This window comes from Canis lupus, chromosome 15, assembly GCF_003254725.2.
Source record: "Canis lupus dingo isolate Sandy chromosome 15, ASM325472v2, whole genome shotgun sequence".
Lineage (NCBI taxonomy): Eukaryota > Metazoa > Chordata > Mammalia > Carnivora > Canidae > Canis > Canis lupus.
In genome coordinates this window covers 60,301,348-60,320,302 of record NC_064257.1, presented here as the reverse complement: position 1 = coordinate 60,320,302, position 18,955 = coordinate 60,301,348, and the positions used below count along the sequence as shown (strand labels likewise).

Below are 18,955 nucleotides of genomic sequence, written 5' to 3'. Positions count from 1 at the left end.
CTCAAAACTATCAAGAGATGTTTTTCTATACTCAATGGTCTCTTAAAGTACATTGTTCAATTGGAGTTATAGCCAGTTATTTTTTAGTAGCTCAGTAAAAGTGTATTACACTTTTAGGGGAGGGTTAAGAGTAAAAATGGTTGGAAGAACCTGTCTATAGGAATGAATTCGTTTCCTAGGGCTGTTGTAACAAAGTACCAAAAACTGGATGGTAAACCACAGAAATTAATTGTCTCACAGTTCTACAGGCTAGAAGTTCAAGATCAAAGTGTCAGTAGTGCCCTGTTCTTGCTGAAAGCATTAAGGAAGCATCTGTGGCAGCCTCTAGCTTCTGGTAGTGCCTTGGCTCATGGCAGCACAACCCCAAATTTCACCCAGCAGTCTATCTCTATGCATGTCTGTCTCTGTGTTCAAACTTCTTCCCTCCTCCCCCCGCCTTTTTTTGAGGACACTAGTTGTACTGGATTGGGGCCCACACTAACGACCTCATTTCAAATCCATGGCATTTTTAAAGACCGTTCTCCATATAGAATAAGAAGGTACTGTGGGCTAGGGCTGAATTATGTATTTGTGGGAGACATAATTCAACCCATTATAGGGAGTAGTATAACTCATTGAAAAGAAGTCTTATTAAATTCTGGTGGGATTCCATGTCCTATTTCCAAAGGTCTACAAGGAATATATGCTAGTTTTTAAAAAAATAAGGATAAGTAATTTGTCTTCAAAAAGATCAAGAAATAGTTTTGTAGACTCACTGGTCTCATAAAATACATTGCTCAATTTTGGGTTAGACCTATTTATTTCTTAGATTCTATTATTTTGGACAAAAACACCCAACACCTTAAGCTTCAAAAACTGGGAAATTAGTGGTCATATATTATTTAAGGCAGCGTATTTTTTTATCTTATAAAAGCTTTATTTAGTGTATTAAAACTATTCAGTAAAGTGGGTAAATCAAATTTTCATTTTAAAAGTTGGAAAATATATTATGTATTGGTTTTGTCAAAAGATGGTAATTTCTAAGTTCTATTTCCCTATTAAAAATATTGTGATAATTTTTACATTTGGTTGAGAAAAATTCTAGGTGAAATAAAATAGATATATGTTCATCTGATAGGACCACCCTGAATTAAAGATACTCTCTATAAGAAAAATGCTTATTAGGGTTGGCTAAAAATGTGTGACTGTCCATAAATAACTTAGAAAATCAATACTCCTATAGTCAGTTACACTTTCATTCTCTCAGTGATATTAGATACAATGTTTTGGCCATGACATTCATGACTATGGAAAAATTGCCCAAGTCTGCTGATTATTTTGGAATTTTAGAGATAACATCCTATTTAGTGACAGAAAATGCAAAATATAATATAATAATGATTTTGTTATTATGAATATCTGCCAGATATGAAAGAAGAATATATAGATTTGCTTTCTGAATTTGACCTATTGTTTCTTACATGACTTTTCAAAGTACTGATTATATTGTCAAAAGAATCATTTGTCCTAAATACAATTTACTCTGAGAACATTAATAACATTGGCTTAATGACTTTTTTTTCATAAACAGTGGGTAATGAGAGCAAAAAAAAAAAGGAAAAAAACCTAGATAATCCTCAAACAATAATTATTCCTTGAATAATAAAAATGAGCTCTTTCAGAAATTAAAAAAAAAATCTTTAGTAAAGGACGATTTCCAAAGAGAAGATACATGTAATTCACAATTATACTACAAAATGTATTTCTTTCAGACTCACTAAGAGAAAGTAAAAGCATAATATAAATAAATAAACAAATAAAATAACTTGTTTTTACTTTAAAACTCATCTAAGCTTTATGTTCATCATGTTGGTTCAGATCATGCAAAAGGGCAAAGAGTCTCTGTGAATCAGGGGATTGTTCTGCATTGACTCTGCCATCAACTAGTCTTCACTTATGTTAAATCATTCAGTCTACCGGGACTTAATTTGGTCATCTGTAAAATGGTAGGGTGCTTTCTGATTTTTCTTTTAAATACAAAATTCTATGATTCTGTTTTCTACTTAAACTCAATAGACTAGAAAGAGAGGTTTATGTATAGGGAATACAAATAAATTATATTTGAGCAGATACATATAACTTTATATGTGGACTCACATTTTAGTTAGGAATCCAAAATGACATCATTTGTTTTGTGTTTTTGTGTATGTGCTTGTGTGTATGCACTCATGTGTGTCTGCATCTGTGTGTGTTTGCTTGATTAGGATGGTCAGGGCCAGTTCTCCTTTGCTTAGTATCTTAAAACCATACAAGAAGCACTTAGTTAAATTTGCTCTTTAATTTTCTGATGCACTGTTAGAATTTTGACATGAATGAGGAGAAACCACTGTTTTCTTGTTTAAGTCATCAAAAGGCTGAGAGGAGCTGTGTTGCTAGGCTCTGAGAAGGCTGGGGTTTATGAGACTTGAAACACATAAGTGTTAAGTTCCAGAATATGGAAGGGGAGGGAGAGCCACTGCCCTGTCACCCCCACTACTTAGAGATAAGGGTGGGGAGGTTCTGAAGCAAGTCACTTGAATACCCTCTCTCATGCCTCCAATTTGCTACGGATGCCAATCGATCCTTCTTGGATGACTGCTTTGTATTTTCTGAAGATGTCTGAAGAAATAGATATTTACCCTAAGAGCTTTGATCCTATTTGCTTTTTCTTCAGTCAGATACCCTAGTATTTTGAAAGTCATAGAGAATATTAACGAAGATTAACTATAGATTTATGTACTTGGAGACAAGGCTGCTTAATTTTATTTGCCAAAATAAATCTTGTTTTTTTTTTTTTTAAACTCTTTTTTTTTATATATTTTTTATTTATTTATGATAGTCATACAGAGAGAGAGAGAGGCAGAGACACAGGCAGAGGGAGAAGCAGGCTCCATGCACCGGGAGCCCGATGTGGGATTCGATCCCGGGTCTCCAGGATCGCGCCCTGGGCCAAGGGCAGGCGCCAAACTGCTGCGCCACCCAGGGATCCCCTAAATCTTGTTTTTTAAACAAAATTTTAATTTCACTTATCTGACCAAGAAAATAAAGTACAACATATTTTATTGTATTTAATCCTAAACTATGTTCCTAAAGCTGATTAAATATTAATGTATGCTTACCTTCCTTAGATTTTTTTTAAGATTTTATTTATTTAATAATGAGAGACACACAGAGAGGCAGAGACACCGGCAGAGGGAGAAGCAGGCTCCCCACAGGGAGCCCGATGTTGGACTCGATCCCAGGACCCCGGGATCATGACCTGAGCCAAAGGCAGACTCTCACTCACTGAGCCACCCAGGTGTCCCCCTTCCTTAGATTTTTGATTACTTACAACATGCAGTTGTTTTGTGTTTTTTAGAGAATTGAACAAAATGATTGTTTTTCTCTTCCTCAGCAAATTAAAATGGAGCAAAGATAGTCCTATGAAGTTAGGAAGGAGATTCTGTTTCTGATGAGACTCTTTTGTCATGAGCATAATATGAAAATACAGTCTAGTAGAAGTATTTCAGTGCCTGCTATAGTTATCACACATTTTATGTAACTGTGACAATGACAATTGCCATTGATTCTCAAAAAGACTGAAATAAATTCGTTGGCTCCATTGTAGTCTGCTTTCAACTTCAGAAAACAGATGTGTCCAAAATTAGGACCAATACTTCCCAAAGAATAAAATCAAAGACCTGGAGAGGTCATCTGACCCCATCATCCTGTGTTTAGTATTGAAGGTTGATCATTCAGTTGCTTCTGAAAAGTCTTCAGGGACAGAATTTCTTTTTTTTTTTTTTTTTTTTTTTTAGGGACAGAATTTCTGCATTGAATGGATATTCTTCTAATTACGAAGGGTGTTTGCACATACCAAATAGAATCACGGTCGGATTTCCACAGTCAGACAAAACCCAGGAAAACACACCCATTTAGAAATGCTTCATTACAATGCAGATTTGTTACAAACCTAGAACCAGAAATTTTAATTGTTTTTATTTTTTTTCTTATTGAAATTTTATTTTTTTCACATTGATCTTGTTTTGCTTATTTGAATTTTCTATAACTCTACATTAGCATATGCTTCAGCATTTCCCTGGTAGAAATAGCCCCCCTCTGTGTGATTTCCCCCTTCTCTGTGAGATACAAATTTTAATGCCGTGATGTCTTGCTCACCTGTTTTTCCCAGTAACCTCTGACAGTGGCCATCAGGTGCACTGTTCATTGGTGGGTCCAAAACCCACTCAATCAACAGGGATGTGTTATGAAATATCCTTTCCCCAACTCAAGATGCCTTGTTTCCATTTTCAGAATCCATTTAATGTTCTTATCTTTATTACTTATATGACCGCCCTTGATGCAGTTACAACTTAGATACTGCTTTGCATGGACTTGTTCTTTCTTCTAGCCATTGGCCTGGTTTCTTTCCTCTCTTTCCCCAAGTTTTAGTTAGTGACACATGCTAATGGCCATGTGTGGCCTAACCCAACTGATAAAACTTAAACAAATTTTCTGTTATTTCAACGAGTGTCTTGAACTTGCACGTGCCAGTCTCACACTCATCTCTGTGAGGAAGTGACTACAGACCTTCTCTCTGCTAAGCCCCAACTTGGACCCCAGTTCCTCCTTAAGATCATCTATTTACACCTGTGATGATTTTGTTTGGTGTTCAAATCTTCTTTGACACTTTACATTCTGTATTGTGTTTCAAATATTGATTGTATTGTCCCATGTCTTTCTCAGACTGACTGACCTGTGTCTGTCATATCTCCTTAGTGACACAGCAAACTCCTTGACTACTGAAATTGTCCCTTATAATTTTGTATGACCTCCTACCCCTTAATCCCTAGCATGGCTCAGAAAACATAGAATATTCTCAGTAAATGTGTGTTGCATTATGAGGCTGTCCAGTTAATGCATCAGCAGATATTTACTTGGTTCCTTGTCTTTGCCTGATACTGTGTTTCTTTTCTTCCTTAATTATAGTAAAAATATACCCTTTAGAGGCCTCTCTTTTTTTTTTAAGCTGACAAAGATTGAAGTAGGTCTTACTTAGAGAAATCAGATGCATATTTTTTCTGTTTTCTTTTACAACTGGAGACGACTTAGGTCATCAAGAACAAATTTAGAATCTCTTAGAGAAAGCTTCCGTCCTAACATTAGAATTACCAACTGCAAATGCCAAATTTAGTAGCCAGAGGCAGTAATTGAGGTACTGTTCCCAGAGCCAGAGGGTTGGAAGCCACAGGGTGGAAGCAAAACAAATGTAATTTGGGCATGAGTATGCAATAGTGTCCAGGTGGAGAGTGAATGTTCCAGAAGGGGTTTCAACACTAATTAGAGTGAATAGTTTCCACAAAAATCAAGTTTGGAAGTCTGGATCATGTTTTGAGACTGTGTACACAGATACAAATTAGCTGAATGATTCCAGAATCCACAGCTCCTGTCTGGTAGCTTGGCCGGTACCTGATAGTGCTCAGTTGTTGAATGCGTAACAGGCCTCTCGTTTATTCCCTAGGGTTTAATTACTGCGCAGGATGGACCGTGCTCCCATAGGAGAAATGCATTCCACAACATTTTTTTTTTTTTTTAGGTTTGGATCGTTGCACAATGAGTCATCCCAGAGCAACTCCATGCTTCTAGTTGGCAGAACAGTTTGGGAGCTTCTTTAAGAAAGGTGTTAGGTCCAAGTCATTGACGTCAGGTGATGTTACGTTCCAGCGTTCTAAGGCCGTGGAGCACCCCAGAGTGTTAAAAGCCCCTTTTCCCCCCTCAGTAGTTTCAAAATTGTGGAAATCCAGTTTATGGGACCACCTAATACAGTACCAGCTAAATGTTTATTAAATATCCTGGTTATTCATTTTTCTTGTTATTTCGGAAGCATTTACTTGAAAAACCATAATAAACCTTCTCTTGTTTAGTATCTAAAATGCTCCAGGAAGTAAATATCCTTTTCCTTGAAATGTGATTTACATTTTAAATTTCGAGATAAAGCTAATTGAAATAACTCAACCACATAAATCACATTAACTTGAAATTCAAATCTGATTTTTGAAAAATCTCTGAGTAAACAAAGGATAACTCACATGCATAATGAGGTAAAGGATTAAGACAGCCATTTAGTTAATTCAGGCTAAAAATCTCCTTTCCTGTAACATCAATGAATATTTTAAGCAAAAGTACTGGAGTCTAAATTATCTGGAAAGCTGCCTTAGCTTTTCATGGAGTTTTTCATGGAGGTAAACACTAACAATATTACTTTTTCTAAACAGATTCATAATTTACATTTTAGTATTTGTCACACACCATTAAATTTACAGACTTCTATTTCCAACCTTCTCTTAATTAAGATAGTCCTTCTAGACAGAGGGATTAATGATTATTTTTTTCTTTTAAGATTTTACTTATTTATTCATGAGAGACACAGAGAGAGAGGCAGAAGGAGAGACAGAGGCAGAGGGAGAAGCAGGCTCCGTGTAGGGAGCCCGATGTGGGACTCGATCCCAGGACCCTGGGCCAAAGGCAGGCGCCCAACTGCTGAGCCACCCAGAGATTCCCCTGATTATTTTTAAAGTAAGGAATTACCCACCTCATAATTACAGGTCATAGGTGTGATCCTTAAGCTACAGCAATTTTTAAGCATTATCATCAATTTAACTTTGGACATGGCATTTTTGGAGGAGTTTGGCTTTTAGTCCCTTCCTTGAAACTTCTGTATTTAACAAACATCCGGTGTAAACGAAGAGTGATGATGAGCAAACGCCAGGGTTAGGGCTTCCTAACCTTCTTGTTTTTTACTATTTTAAAGCAGAAATTTGTCACACGGCAAACTTTAATTAGCTTATTGTTCTTAAGCTATTATATTGACATAGTGCAGTGGTTCTCAAAATTGGTTTGTATCAGCATCATCTGTGAGTCTTTAAAAAAGATTTTATTTATTTATTTGAGAGAGAGAACAAATGGTGAGAGGGGCGGAGGGGGGGCGCCCCGACCTAGGCCTTGATCCCAGGATCCCAGGCCCCTGACCTGAGCTGGGGCAGACGCTGAACCCAGTGAGCCGGCCAGGCACCCTCATCTGTGATATTCTTAAGACCTGCCCGCTTCAGGTTCTTGCTGCGGCCTTATTGAACTCGGATCTCTGGTGAAGTGAGTCTCAGGTATTTATGTGTCATGATACCTCCGCAGGTGAGCCCGCTGCATGGGAGGAGTGAGGGCGTGTGCCGCTGCAGAGCTCCTGCCAGGGGGGCCACTCAAAAGGAACTCACATTAGAGCAAACCTAAAAGTATATTGAAGCATTTATTTCTGCAAATCTTTAAATGAAGGTTTTTTGTTTGTTAGGTTTTTTTTTTTTTTTTTTTTTAAGCAATCTTCATAGTGATTATTGTTGGCTAAATTGCCAAGGACAATACTTCTCCTTTCTACCTTTTGTCCCTATTCCGACTTCTAAAGACCTAGAGCCGTCACATGGAAAGGGCATTTCTGCTGTGGAATACAGAGCTAGTTAGAGATGCACTGCAGCCAGAAGCTGCTCTGAAGATCTCCTGTGTGACTGGGGACAAATTAGAACTTATAAGCAATGTCTGAGGATGTGTAAAAATGACAGATTTTTGGAATTTTGCTTCCTTTGGGGCGAAGAAACACAAAAGATGCGGAGAGATCCGATCTATTCACAACGTCTGGAAAATATAAAGCACGTGCATCTAAATTGAAAAAGAAAATTCTGTCCTTTTAAAGACAAATCCCCGAATCCCCTCACAAGGAGGGAGTGATCACGGGAGAGAGCCATCTGAAAAATGTAATGTATTCTGAGAATTCACTCTACTGGGAGATTGCGTTTTTTCTTTTTTTTTTAATTTCAAGGGCAGAAATTTTGATTAACCATTTAACACCCCCCCCCCCCCGGCCCTGTATTAACCGTTGAGGACACGGTGCCACCCTTGGCAGGGGCTGTTTGCTTCCCCGGGAGGCAACAGGAGGCCCGCGGGGACCCCAGCCAGGAGATCCCGGGAGCACAGGGAGCTGCAGGGGCGCCCTGGTGCTCGGGCCTCCCCGCGGAGCCCTCGGGCCTGCTCCCTTCGGTGCCGGGGTCCCCAGGGCGGGGCGGGGCGGGGCAGGGCAGGGGCAGGGCTGGGGCAGGGCAGGGGCAGGGCAGGGACAGGGCAGGGGCAGAGCTAGGCTGGGCAGGGGCAGGGCTGGGGCAGGGCAGGGGCAGGGCAGGGGCAGGGCTGGGGCAGGGCTAGGCTGGGCAGGGCTGGGGCAGGGCTGGGCTGGGCAGGGGCAGGACAGGGGCAGGGCAGGGGCAGGGCTGAGGCAGGGCAGGGGCAGGGCAGGGGCAGGGCTGGGGCAGGGCAAGGACAGGGCAGGGGCAGGGCTGGGCCAGGGCAGGGGCAGGGGCAGGGCTGGGCAGGCCGCCCATGACAGGCAACTGCACCCGCTCCGGCTCCGCTCATATATATATATATGGAATGCTTAAATGCAAGATCCAAGAAAGTTCTGGAAGGGAAATTAGCAAACAGATTTAACCTCATAGCATGGGGTCAGTGAGGAAAATTAGATGGTTTGGAGTGAGGTCGGTTCATCTATATCTTGAGAAGCCATGACCCTGAGGAAGCCACCGGGGAAGGTCCCTCTATAAAGAGGTTCATAACTCCGCATCCCTCCAGCTCTCTCTTTCTCTAGTTGGGTACAAAGATTGACCAGTCCAGCTTCTTTAAATCTCATTTGCCTACTTCCGTGAGTGGGCCACACTTTGCTCCCGTTAATCCACTTTTCCCTTCTTTTTTAGATATATTAACACCACGTGTTAGGCCGCAATTAATTCACCTTAGAGATTTGGCTTCTTGACCTCTGTCTCTTACAAAGGTAATCCAATTCTTAGACTTCTAGGTGTGACTTAATTTCACACTCTGTAACTAGAAATTATGATGATCATGTAAATTCCCACATTTAGCCAACTAGCATGTATTTTTAAAAAAAATAATTATTTAAGATTTATAAGCCAAGGGGAGGAGGGCGGGGGGTGGGGGTGAATGGGTGACGGGCACTGAGGGGGGCACTTGACGGGATGAGCACTGGGTGTTATTCTGTATGTTGGCAAATTGAACACCAATAAAAAATAAATTTATTATTTAAAAAAAAGATTTATAAACCAATGTCTCTGAGGCCTACTGTATTTCAAACATTGGAATAAACCAGAGATCACACCAGGGGTGTTCCTGCCACCTGCATTGCGTGCTGCCACACGCTCCGTCAGCACAGAGTCCATATCTCAGATGATAGTTTCGTAAGAGGAGAAAAGGGGCTTCAGATGCTTTTCTTCTAACCTCTTCTCGCCCACAAATTGACCATGCATGGCAGCCATGCGTTAGAAGGTTTGAAGAGAAAAACACACAAACAAAAACACCTTTGATTGTAGGTACATTTTTCTTTACTGTTTTCATGATTTTATGATATTTCTCTACTTCAATTCCCCCCCCCCCCTTTTTTTTAAATGAATATTTACCTCTCCTTCCTTTTTCCTAGGGTTAGGATGCCCCCTTCAAGATCTCCTCCTACTCTCGTTTCCAAGGACAGCCACACTGGGCTACCTTTCCTTATTCAGACTGGTTGCTGACCTGGCAACTTGAGGGAATTGAAAACAATATGGCATTTTGATATATATTCTTCATTTTGAACAGAGTGGATAAATTATTATTTATCTGGAAGATGATTGATTAATTCTATTTTTAGTAGAAAATCATAAAAGTTAAATAACATAATCTCAAAGCCAGAGACTAAATTGAGATTAGCCGATCTAATTTCACACTTTATGTGTTTCTTTGTAATTATGGTACCATAACTCTTTCACATTCCTTAGCAAAATTTTTAGAAATCAAATGACCCAAGGGGCACCTGGGTAGCTCAGTGACTAAGTGTCTGCCTTCGGCTCAGGGCATGACTCCGAGGTTCCTGGGATCGAGTCCCACATCGGGCTCCCTGCAGGGAGCCTGCTTCTCCCTCTGCCTGGTCTCTGCCTCTCTCTCTCTCTGTGTCTCTCATGAATAAATAAATAAAATTTAAAAAATAAAAAAGTGACCCCAGAATTAGAAAGCCTCTTAAAAATTCTTAATTCCAAAAAGGAAACCCAAAGAGAATAAACAACTTGCCAACATCACATGACTGGTTCGTGGTAAAGTTGGGACGATAATACAGGCCTTGTGACTGCCAGTCTAGTGTCCTTTCTATTATTACTGCATTTGGTGATTTGTTCCTCAAGGCACAAAAGTACAGTCCCAAAGATTTAAAGAGTTAATATAATCCCCAGATCTGCTAGACTCTGAATAGGTTGAGTTTGCGTTTTTGCGGTTAAAGTTACTTGCCTATGACCCATAAGGTCCAGATGGGTATATAAAATGGGTCCCATTTATAGAATATAGCTGGAGTTAATTTAGTCAAAATTCAGAAAATAAGATATAATTAAATAATAATGGGCAGAACAGTAGCGAGGACACTGCACTGAGATTAAGCATACAGGACATGGAGTCCAGCTCCACCAAAACCTCTTAAGTTTGAGTGAGTCACTTACCTCTTCAGCTTGTCCCCTGGAGAAAAAGTACATTTACTAGATCCTGTTTAAACAGTAAGGATGTTTTATTTTCTTCTGTTATTACTTGAACGTAATCATCTGGTCTCGCTCCACTCTGGGCACGTAAAGGCCATGATTGTCTTCAAAGGTGTATTTGGCTCACGTATGATAGGACTGAGTAGTGAGGGAGGGCTCACCCTTAGGGGATACCTGTTGTCTTGCTACGTATCATTCATTCTTCCTTCTGGTACCAGTGCTCAGAGAACCAACCCTGTCCTTCCTCAGCCTTGCGATTGGGGAGGGTCTTGATCGCCTTACACCAGTCAGTATGTCATGATACTGTGTCATCATAATTGGTTCAGGAATAGCTCTATAACTCCACCAGAATCAATGGCACATAGAAAAATCCTTTAAAGGACTTTTGGGGAGGGAAGTCGCATTATTCCTGAAGACCTCTGGAATAGACTTACTCTCCTTTTCTGGACAGTTTATATGAGAACATGAGTTCTAGATTTGGACATTATGAGGGAAAAGGTTGGAGCTTCAAGGCTGACCAGAGATATTCTGATGCTGAAGCTGACTTGGAAATAGGGAGGGCAGAGGAAGAAATGTGCACATTTCCCCTGCTCTTTCTTTAGCTGTGTTCTACCCTAGGGAGTTGCAGCACTTTTGTTATTTGGAGTAGAGCTCTTAACACCTCTAAATGGGAAAAAAATTACTCTGTAACATAAGTATAAATGAGTAAGTGCAAAAATTAGAAGTCTCTAAGAGGAAAATTCCAGTTTCTTTTCAGTTAGAGGTTTGTGTATAGAATAAAGATCGATACAGGGAGCATCAGTATGGACGAGTGACTGGGTTAGTCCTTGCTTGAAACCAACCCCTATTTAAAACCAAACCACTTTCCAGTGAAGTGATTCAATTCCTTTATTGTTTAAACCATTTTTTTTTTTTGGTTGAGTGTATATCACAACATAACAGGGTGCTGAAGGATTCTTTGTCAAAGGGTGGTCACCATAGTTTTCTGTATTGTTACTTGAGCAGCAGCTGACTTCAGAGCTCGGAGATAGCTGAGATCCAAGTAAAGTAATTACAGACATTAATTTATGAGTAACTGTGCATATTTACCCAGAACGCTCTGTTTTAACTAACTGAAATACATTTTTAATAGATGTGAAATGCTTTGCGGAGAATACCAGGGGGGAAGAAGGCTAGTTCTCTTTTCTTCAGAAGAATACTTTCCAACCTCTGAGTGTCAGTGGAATATTAGAGTCCTATGTGCTTATTATAGCGAATCCCACTGAGTCTACTAATAGTACTGAAATAGTTTTATATAATGAAGACTAGGAAATATCCAGATTATTATTTACTTTCAGCAATGACATTACCATAATGTACATTAGTTTTCTTGTTTAAAACAGATGTTGTGGGTAATTTCATTAATAACTAAGACTGAATAACACATCTTATTGACAATTAAATTATTCAAAACAGTAATGCTGATACACCTTGAACAGTATTTTAATCTTAAAAATTTTTTTATTTTTAAAACTTTTAAAATTTGAATATAGTTGATACACAGCATTATATTAGTTTTAGGTGTACAATATAGTGAATCAGTACCTCTACACATTATGATACGTTCATCTCGAGTGTAGCTACCATCTGTCACCATACAACTGGATTACAGTATCATTGACTATATTCCCTATGCTGTGCCTTTTTTCCTGTGACTTATTCCTTCCAGAAAGGAAGCCAGTATCCCCCACTCCCCTTCACCCATTGTGCATATCCACGCACCACCCCCACCTGCCTCTGGCAACCATCAGTTTGTTCTGTCCTTACAGATTTGATTCAGTTTTTTGTTTGTTTGTTCGTTAGGCAGGTAGACTGTCAAAAGTCCTCTCTGGTGTGCATTTAAAAACTTTTATTATGCATTCATGGCTGGTTTAATGAGACTCAGTATGATCATTGTGTTTCAAAGATCGTTGATCAAAAATCTTGATGTGGAGGTGTCTTGGGGCATGGGAGGCATAGATAAAGCCACGCTTGTTTAATTAGGCAGGATTTTTAGAACTTGCTGATTGGCCAGCATTTAACTCGATCTTTTGCAGCACTGACAATGCCAATGTGGATTTAGAATCCCGTAATCTGAAGCACTGATGAGGAAAAAGGATAGCAGTCTAAGTATTGCTTTCCCCTAGTTCATGCCTACGAATATCACCCAGAGCCACTTGGAGCAGCCTTCATAACCTCCAGGTGAAGATGAGAAATGACATCTATTCGATACTCATTCTGTTTCCTGTCTCTGCAGCTCTGTTAAATAATTGAAATAGGCATGACATGAGGGTACAACTGGTGATAAGACTTTGCTCTTAAAAGAGTGACAAGGAGATTGAAGAAAAGGACAGTGTTCTGGGGTGCTGAGTGTCTGACTTGGGCTTTCAGCCTCTCACTTTACACGTTGATCATTCCATTCATCAAACCTTGCAAACCTGGGTATGAAAACAATTGCAGAGGATCCCTTCACCCAACCACGGCCAAAGAATACAGTACACATTCTCTGATACAGAGGAACACTTTGAATTCTTTAGGATTTGTACTTTTGATGTCAACATCAGAAAGTTTCTTAGGGAAAAAGTACTGGCAGCACTAAACCATCGGACATGCAGTGCTGCAGGGCACAGCAAATGAAGCTCAAGCGTAAGATACAGAGTAAAAAGGTATTTGTTAGGTGAGGCAGCAGTGTATGTTTTCACAAATTATTAAATTCTTTACAGATAGCAGTTATTCCCATCCATAAACCATACCAATTATTCCTGCCTTATTCCTAAAAAGCTCCATGGAGCAGTGAACGGCTATGAATGCTTCATATGTGGAAGTTATATGCTTACGTCGTGTAGACTTAGGTCCACAGCACAGTTTTAATTTCCAATTTTATTTTTCAAAATCAATTTTCATGATATTACAAAATATGAGAGAGACCTGTTAAATTTTACGAAGCTTTAGAAATTCAGATTCTAGCAATATGTTTTATTTTAACCTGGAACTACTTTCTATATGACCGTTTACTGTGAAACTACGACTATAGTTCTTTCAAGTTTTGGAGGAAGGGATTTCTGCATACGATTAGCCAATTATACGGCAAAGGATTCACCTTTGATCGTTGGTGTTACCATCTAACTCAGACATGTTGTTTGGTGCCCAATGGGAGTATAATAGAAACTCACACTTTAGAATTAGAAGGAATCTCTTTCATGTCACTTGATACTGTCTGTGTTGAGAGGCAAGAGTGAGGTCATTAAAAGCATGTTGGGCGCAAATCTGAGCTTTGCACTTAGCTGTGGGATCTTGGTGAGATTACTTAACATCTGTGCCTGAGTTTCCTGAGGTGTAAAATAGTGACAAATATGAGGACTACTTTATAGAGTGATGAGAATTAAAATGAGTTAATGTTTCTAATGCAAGGGAGATTCATTGGGACAAAATAAACACCATTATGTGTTTGATAAATGAAAGTGCTAAAGAAAGCAATTCCCTGTGTTCACCATATTTCTTATCAGCATATTTTATTACTCATAGTGAACATGACTCATTAATTAATACCTTCCATTAATGATGAGGTGATGAAGAAATATTTAGGGTCACATGGCATCATAGAAGGAGCCTTTTATAATGATAATGACCTAAAAAAATAAAAAGCTAATTCATTGCTATTTGAAGTTTGCCAACACTCTGACCTCTGCTTGTACAGACCATATCTATTTGCTTTAGATAAGTGAAACCTAACCTTAAGGCTTTCTGTTCCTTTCTTAACCTTAGTCTCTTAGCTGCTAGACTGAGAATTCTCCAGAGTCAAGAATTTGCAGAGCAACACATGCTCCACGTGTGAAATTTCACTTTTATTCCATGTACATATTGCCAGGTCTTCCTTACTTATGCTAATATTTTTCAAAATTTCATAGGTTTTTAATTAAAACTGAATACTGTAGATAAATGTTATTTATTTTGATAGTTCTTTGTACTTCATCTTTATTGTGGTAACATTCTTAGTTGCCTCTTTTTTTCCCCCGTTTCTTTAGGCATTAAAAAGAACAGGCCATGTTAGGAAGAGCTAAAATAGCCAATGATATTGAAGGGAAAGTTTTTGAAAGTTCATATGTATAGGATAATTTTGTGAATATTTGAGTACTTATGGAAAGCAGTTTTTTTCCCCTAAATTATGGTAACACTTAACAAAATAACATCATGCTGAATAGCTTTTAAATGGTCTTCAACTATACAGTGATGACTTTTTTTTTTTTAAAGATTTTATTTATTTATTCCTGAGAGATACAGAGAGAGAGAGAGAGAGAGAGAGAGGTAGAGACACAGGTAGGGAGAGAAGCAGGCCCCATGCAGGGAGCCCGATGCGGGACTCGATCCCTGGACCCCAGGATCACGCCCTGTGCCGAAGGCAGGCACTAAACCCCTGAACCCCCTAGGGATCCCAAAGGTGATGACTTTTTGTTATAGCTATTGAACTTAAAGTTACTGGCCTGGTTCAATTCTACATGAATTGTACTGTGAAAAGTATTTTCCCTTTGGGTAAATCAGTGCTGCACACACACACACACACACACACACTCATATATTTATAATCATCATTATTAATCTATTACTAATTATTGAACACATACTGCAAGTTCAATAGGAATTGTTTTAAGTACTTTTCATGATAACTTACAACTTCTCTATGAGATAGTATTTTAGTTGCTATTTCTGTGCAATGAATTGCCCCAAACTTAATAGGTTAAAACAACCATTTTATAATGTTCATGAATTCTCTGTGAATCTGACAGTATGCAGTGGGATGTTTTACTGTTTGTGGCTGTGACTCCAAGTGTGTGACTCTGAGGTGGCTTCAGTACTAGGGACTGAGATTTTCTGAAAGCTCATTCATTTAGATGTTGGGCATCTGCATTGGAGGATCAGAAGACTAGGATTGCCAAATGAAAAATTACACGTGACCTCTTCATGTGTCATTGCATCCTCACAGCATGGTACTTTGGGTTAATTAGACTTCATACGTGGAGGCACAGGTTCTGAGTGAGTTTTCCAGAAAACAAATCAGAAGCTGCATTGCTTTTTATGACCAGCCCTCAAACTCCACCCAGCACCAATTTTGGCAGTAGCCATTTAGTCATTTTTACCTAGATGCACCAGCAGTGGCTATAGATCCCACCTTTTTTCTTTTTTTTTTTTAAATTAAAGTTTCATGGACATATAGCATTCATTAGTTTCAGGTGTACAACATAATGATTTACTATTTGTTTATATTGTGAGATGATCACCTTAATAAGTCTAGTTACCGCCTGTCACCATACACAGTCACAAAATATTTTTTTTTATTATTGTGGAGAAAACTTTTAAGATGTACTCTCTCGGGAACTTTCACTTTATTTATTTGTTTGTTTGTTTGTTTATTTATTTATTTATTATTTATTTATTTATTTATTATGGCTTAACTTTTTATTTTAGTAAAATTCAAACACAGCACATGGTGTGCTAGCATCTGAAACCAATACGATGAGCAATTACTAACTTACAGTGAGTGACTTGAGAGGTTCAGTGTCCAAATTCAGCAAGTTTCAATCCCTCTTGTTTACTGAAAGTATTGCTGGCTGATAAAACTGAATGCAAGTCACCAATTATGGCACTACACAAAGATAACCACATATTTGAGGATTGAAAACATGCCAGACAGTCACTGAAAACCAAACAAAACACAGAACTAAACAAAACTCACAGAACCTTTGGGAATGTGGATACTTCCTATCAGTGCCCACAAGTGTTTCATTAATATTTTAAGACAAATGTATCAAAAGCTTGGCATGCTTTAATTTCAAGTTGCCAATTTTGTCTTATATCTTGTCTGACAATTTACAGCTAGTCACATCACCAGTGTCAGGTCTGCTTAATTTGGCTCACTCTCTTACTAGAACTTAACATGAAAAGCTCACACTACCCTGAAATACATTATTTCACATATGGTAACATTCAACACTCGAGTGCCAGTGTTTTTGTACTATTGTTTGGTTGAGTTTCTTTAAACTTTTAAAGAATTCACTTTTAGACTTATAGAAATATTTGTCAAAATGTTCAATAAATGCTACACAAACTAGAAGCAAAAAGGATCTAAAATCTGTCATGTGCAAATAGTTTTCTCTCAAGTGTCATTCTGTGGTCCCAAGTAAAATTTCAGAATCTAGTTCTTAACAAGCTGTGTTCAACAATCTCTACGAGAAAAACTAAGATTGGAAGTTTAAGGACACGTACACAAGATCTCTCTCTCTCTCTATTATATATATATATATGTGTGTGTATATCTTCTCTTTGCAGTAAAATAAGTACTTTGTAAAAAGTTATGGGCAAAATATACAAGAATCTAAACCTAGACTAAGTGAAATAGTGGCATCGCAAATGATAATACTGTCAGGTGCACCTACTTAGTGGTTTTTAGAACAGGGCACAATATACTTGAAAACCTATTGGACTTTAAGAAAGATTTTGCCTTAAATTTTAAAGACCACTACATTCCGGTCACAAAAGCAGCAACAGAATTCCAAGTGGCAGAGGCATTTTTAGTGGTGGACAATCACCTTTGGCCAAGCTTATCACAGAGAGACTATAACCATACTGGGAACCTGTGCAACTACAACAGACTGCAGCTGCACTATCTAGACATCTTATGCACTTTATTACGTATTTTCAACCTGTGTGATCTCAAATATTTCAGTTTGTTGCTGTTCTGACCTACAGTCTATAGGTATGAGCCATTTTGACATTTCAGCACAGCTCAAAGAAAGTAAAGTGAATCTGCATTAAAATAAAGCCTGCTGCATGATCCCTTCTGCTCATATCCTCTCGACCAAAGGACACTAACACTAGCATGCCTGAAAGACCAAAATCCAACCAGTCCCATAAAAAGACTGGTCACTCCCATGGCCAGCCATCCTACCATTTCAGTATTATTACAGCAGGCATTAGAAGAATCTAACCAAAAAAAAAAAAAAAAAAAAAAGGAATCTAACCAGTTGAAATCTCCTTCAAATACTTTTGTTATTAAATCTTTAAAACTTTCCCGTAGGAGTAGTATGCCCACATTTGCTTACCTTAAAACTAATAACCTAAACATTAAAAGAGAAATTACTTAGTATTTACATTAACTTTGAAGAATGCTGTGAAATCTATATGAGTATATTCATACACGGCACCTCATCCTGCCAAGGATGGCTCATATTTAACAACTCCAAGATTCTGGGTGCCTATCCAGGGTAGAGTGAGCAAATCAGAACTTTGATTTAGTCCAGTTTGCCACATTAGAAACTAATTCTGCCTTCAGATGTTTTTCTCTCCAGGATGCAAGTACCAGAAAGTCCTAACACAAGGTACTGCCTCAGTTTTTTTTATTTCCCCTCTTATCTACGGATGAATTGAGGATTCCTGTTAAGTTGTATCACACCTGTGTGCCAAGGTTTGGTTTTGCCAAGTTGAGTAAGTTTAGTTTTTCCAAACGGTTGATATCTTGAGCTCTACTGAGCCAACAGGACAGCAATATAATAAGTTGTCTAAAGTTAAAGTCACAGAACATTAATAAACAAGTGACCCTCAGTCACAAAATTATAAATGCCGATTGGGATGAGAAAAAGCAGGAGAGGGGTTAATCCAAACTAGAGCAGTTGAATTTTCAAACCAATTTCTGAATAAGGCTCTCTCGATTGTTCATTTCTTCTCGTGACTTTGAAGCTCCCTTCAAAGAATCACACCTGGTGATGTACTGCAGGGTCTTGAAGCTGTAAGGTATAGTCTGGTAGGTTCCATGTGGGCTCCATATTAGCTTGTTTGAATGGGTGACTTTGTTGCAAAGTAGATTCAGTTGCCCCACCAGTGAATGGCCTGAGAATTCTACTTTCCACCATGTCCATCACCACCGTAGAAGCCTCCCTAGCCACCTCCACCATTTCCTCTGCTGCTGTGAACCACCTCCAACACTATGGCTGCTGCTTGCATGTCTGCTCCTAAAGCCTTGGCAACTTTAATTTTTTTTTATTTTTATTTTTTTTAAGATTTTGTTTATTTATTCATGAGAAACACACACACACACAGAGCAGAGACATAGGCAGAGGGAGAAGCAGGCTCCATGCAGAGAGCCCGACGTAGGACTCGATCCAGGGTCTCCAGGATCACGCCCTGGGCTGAAGGCGGCGCTAAACCACTGAGCCACCCGGGATGCCCCCTTGGCAACTTTTAAACATGGAATATAGTGACGTTAACTGTAGTTGCCGTGCCATACATTGCATCCCCATGACTGACTGACTGATTGATTTAATAACTGCAGGTTTGTGCCTTTG

General features: G+C 38.9%; 1 protein-coding gene and 1 long non-coding RNA gene across 4 annotated transcripts in view; one reads left to right on the top strand and one right to left on the bottom strand.

Annotated features, from left to right (window-relative positions):
* The window catches only part of MARCHF1 (membrane associated ring-CH-type finger 1), a 794,329-nt gene that overhangs the window by 349,976 nt on the left and 425,398 nt on the right, over nt 1-18,955 (top strand). The window lies entirely within an intron of this gene.
* On the bottom strand, nt 9,148-10,851 carry LOC112654818 (uncharacterized). Its single transcript, XR_003133391.2, has 3 exons — nt 10,566-10,851; nt 9,504-9,622; nt 9,148-9,326 (listed from the first exon to the last, which is right to left on the bottom strand). It is a non-coding gene; the product is annotated as an uncharacterized LOC112654818 (long non-coding RNA).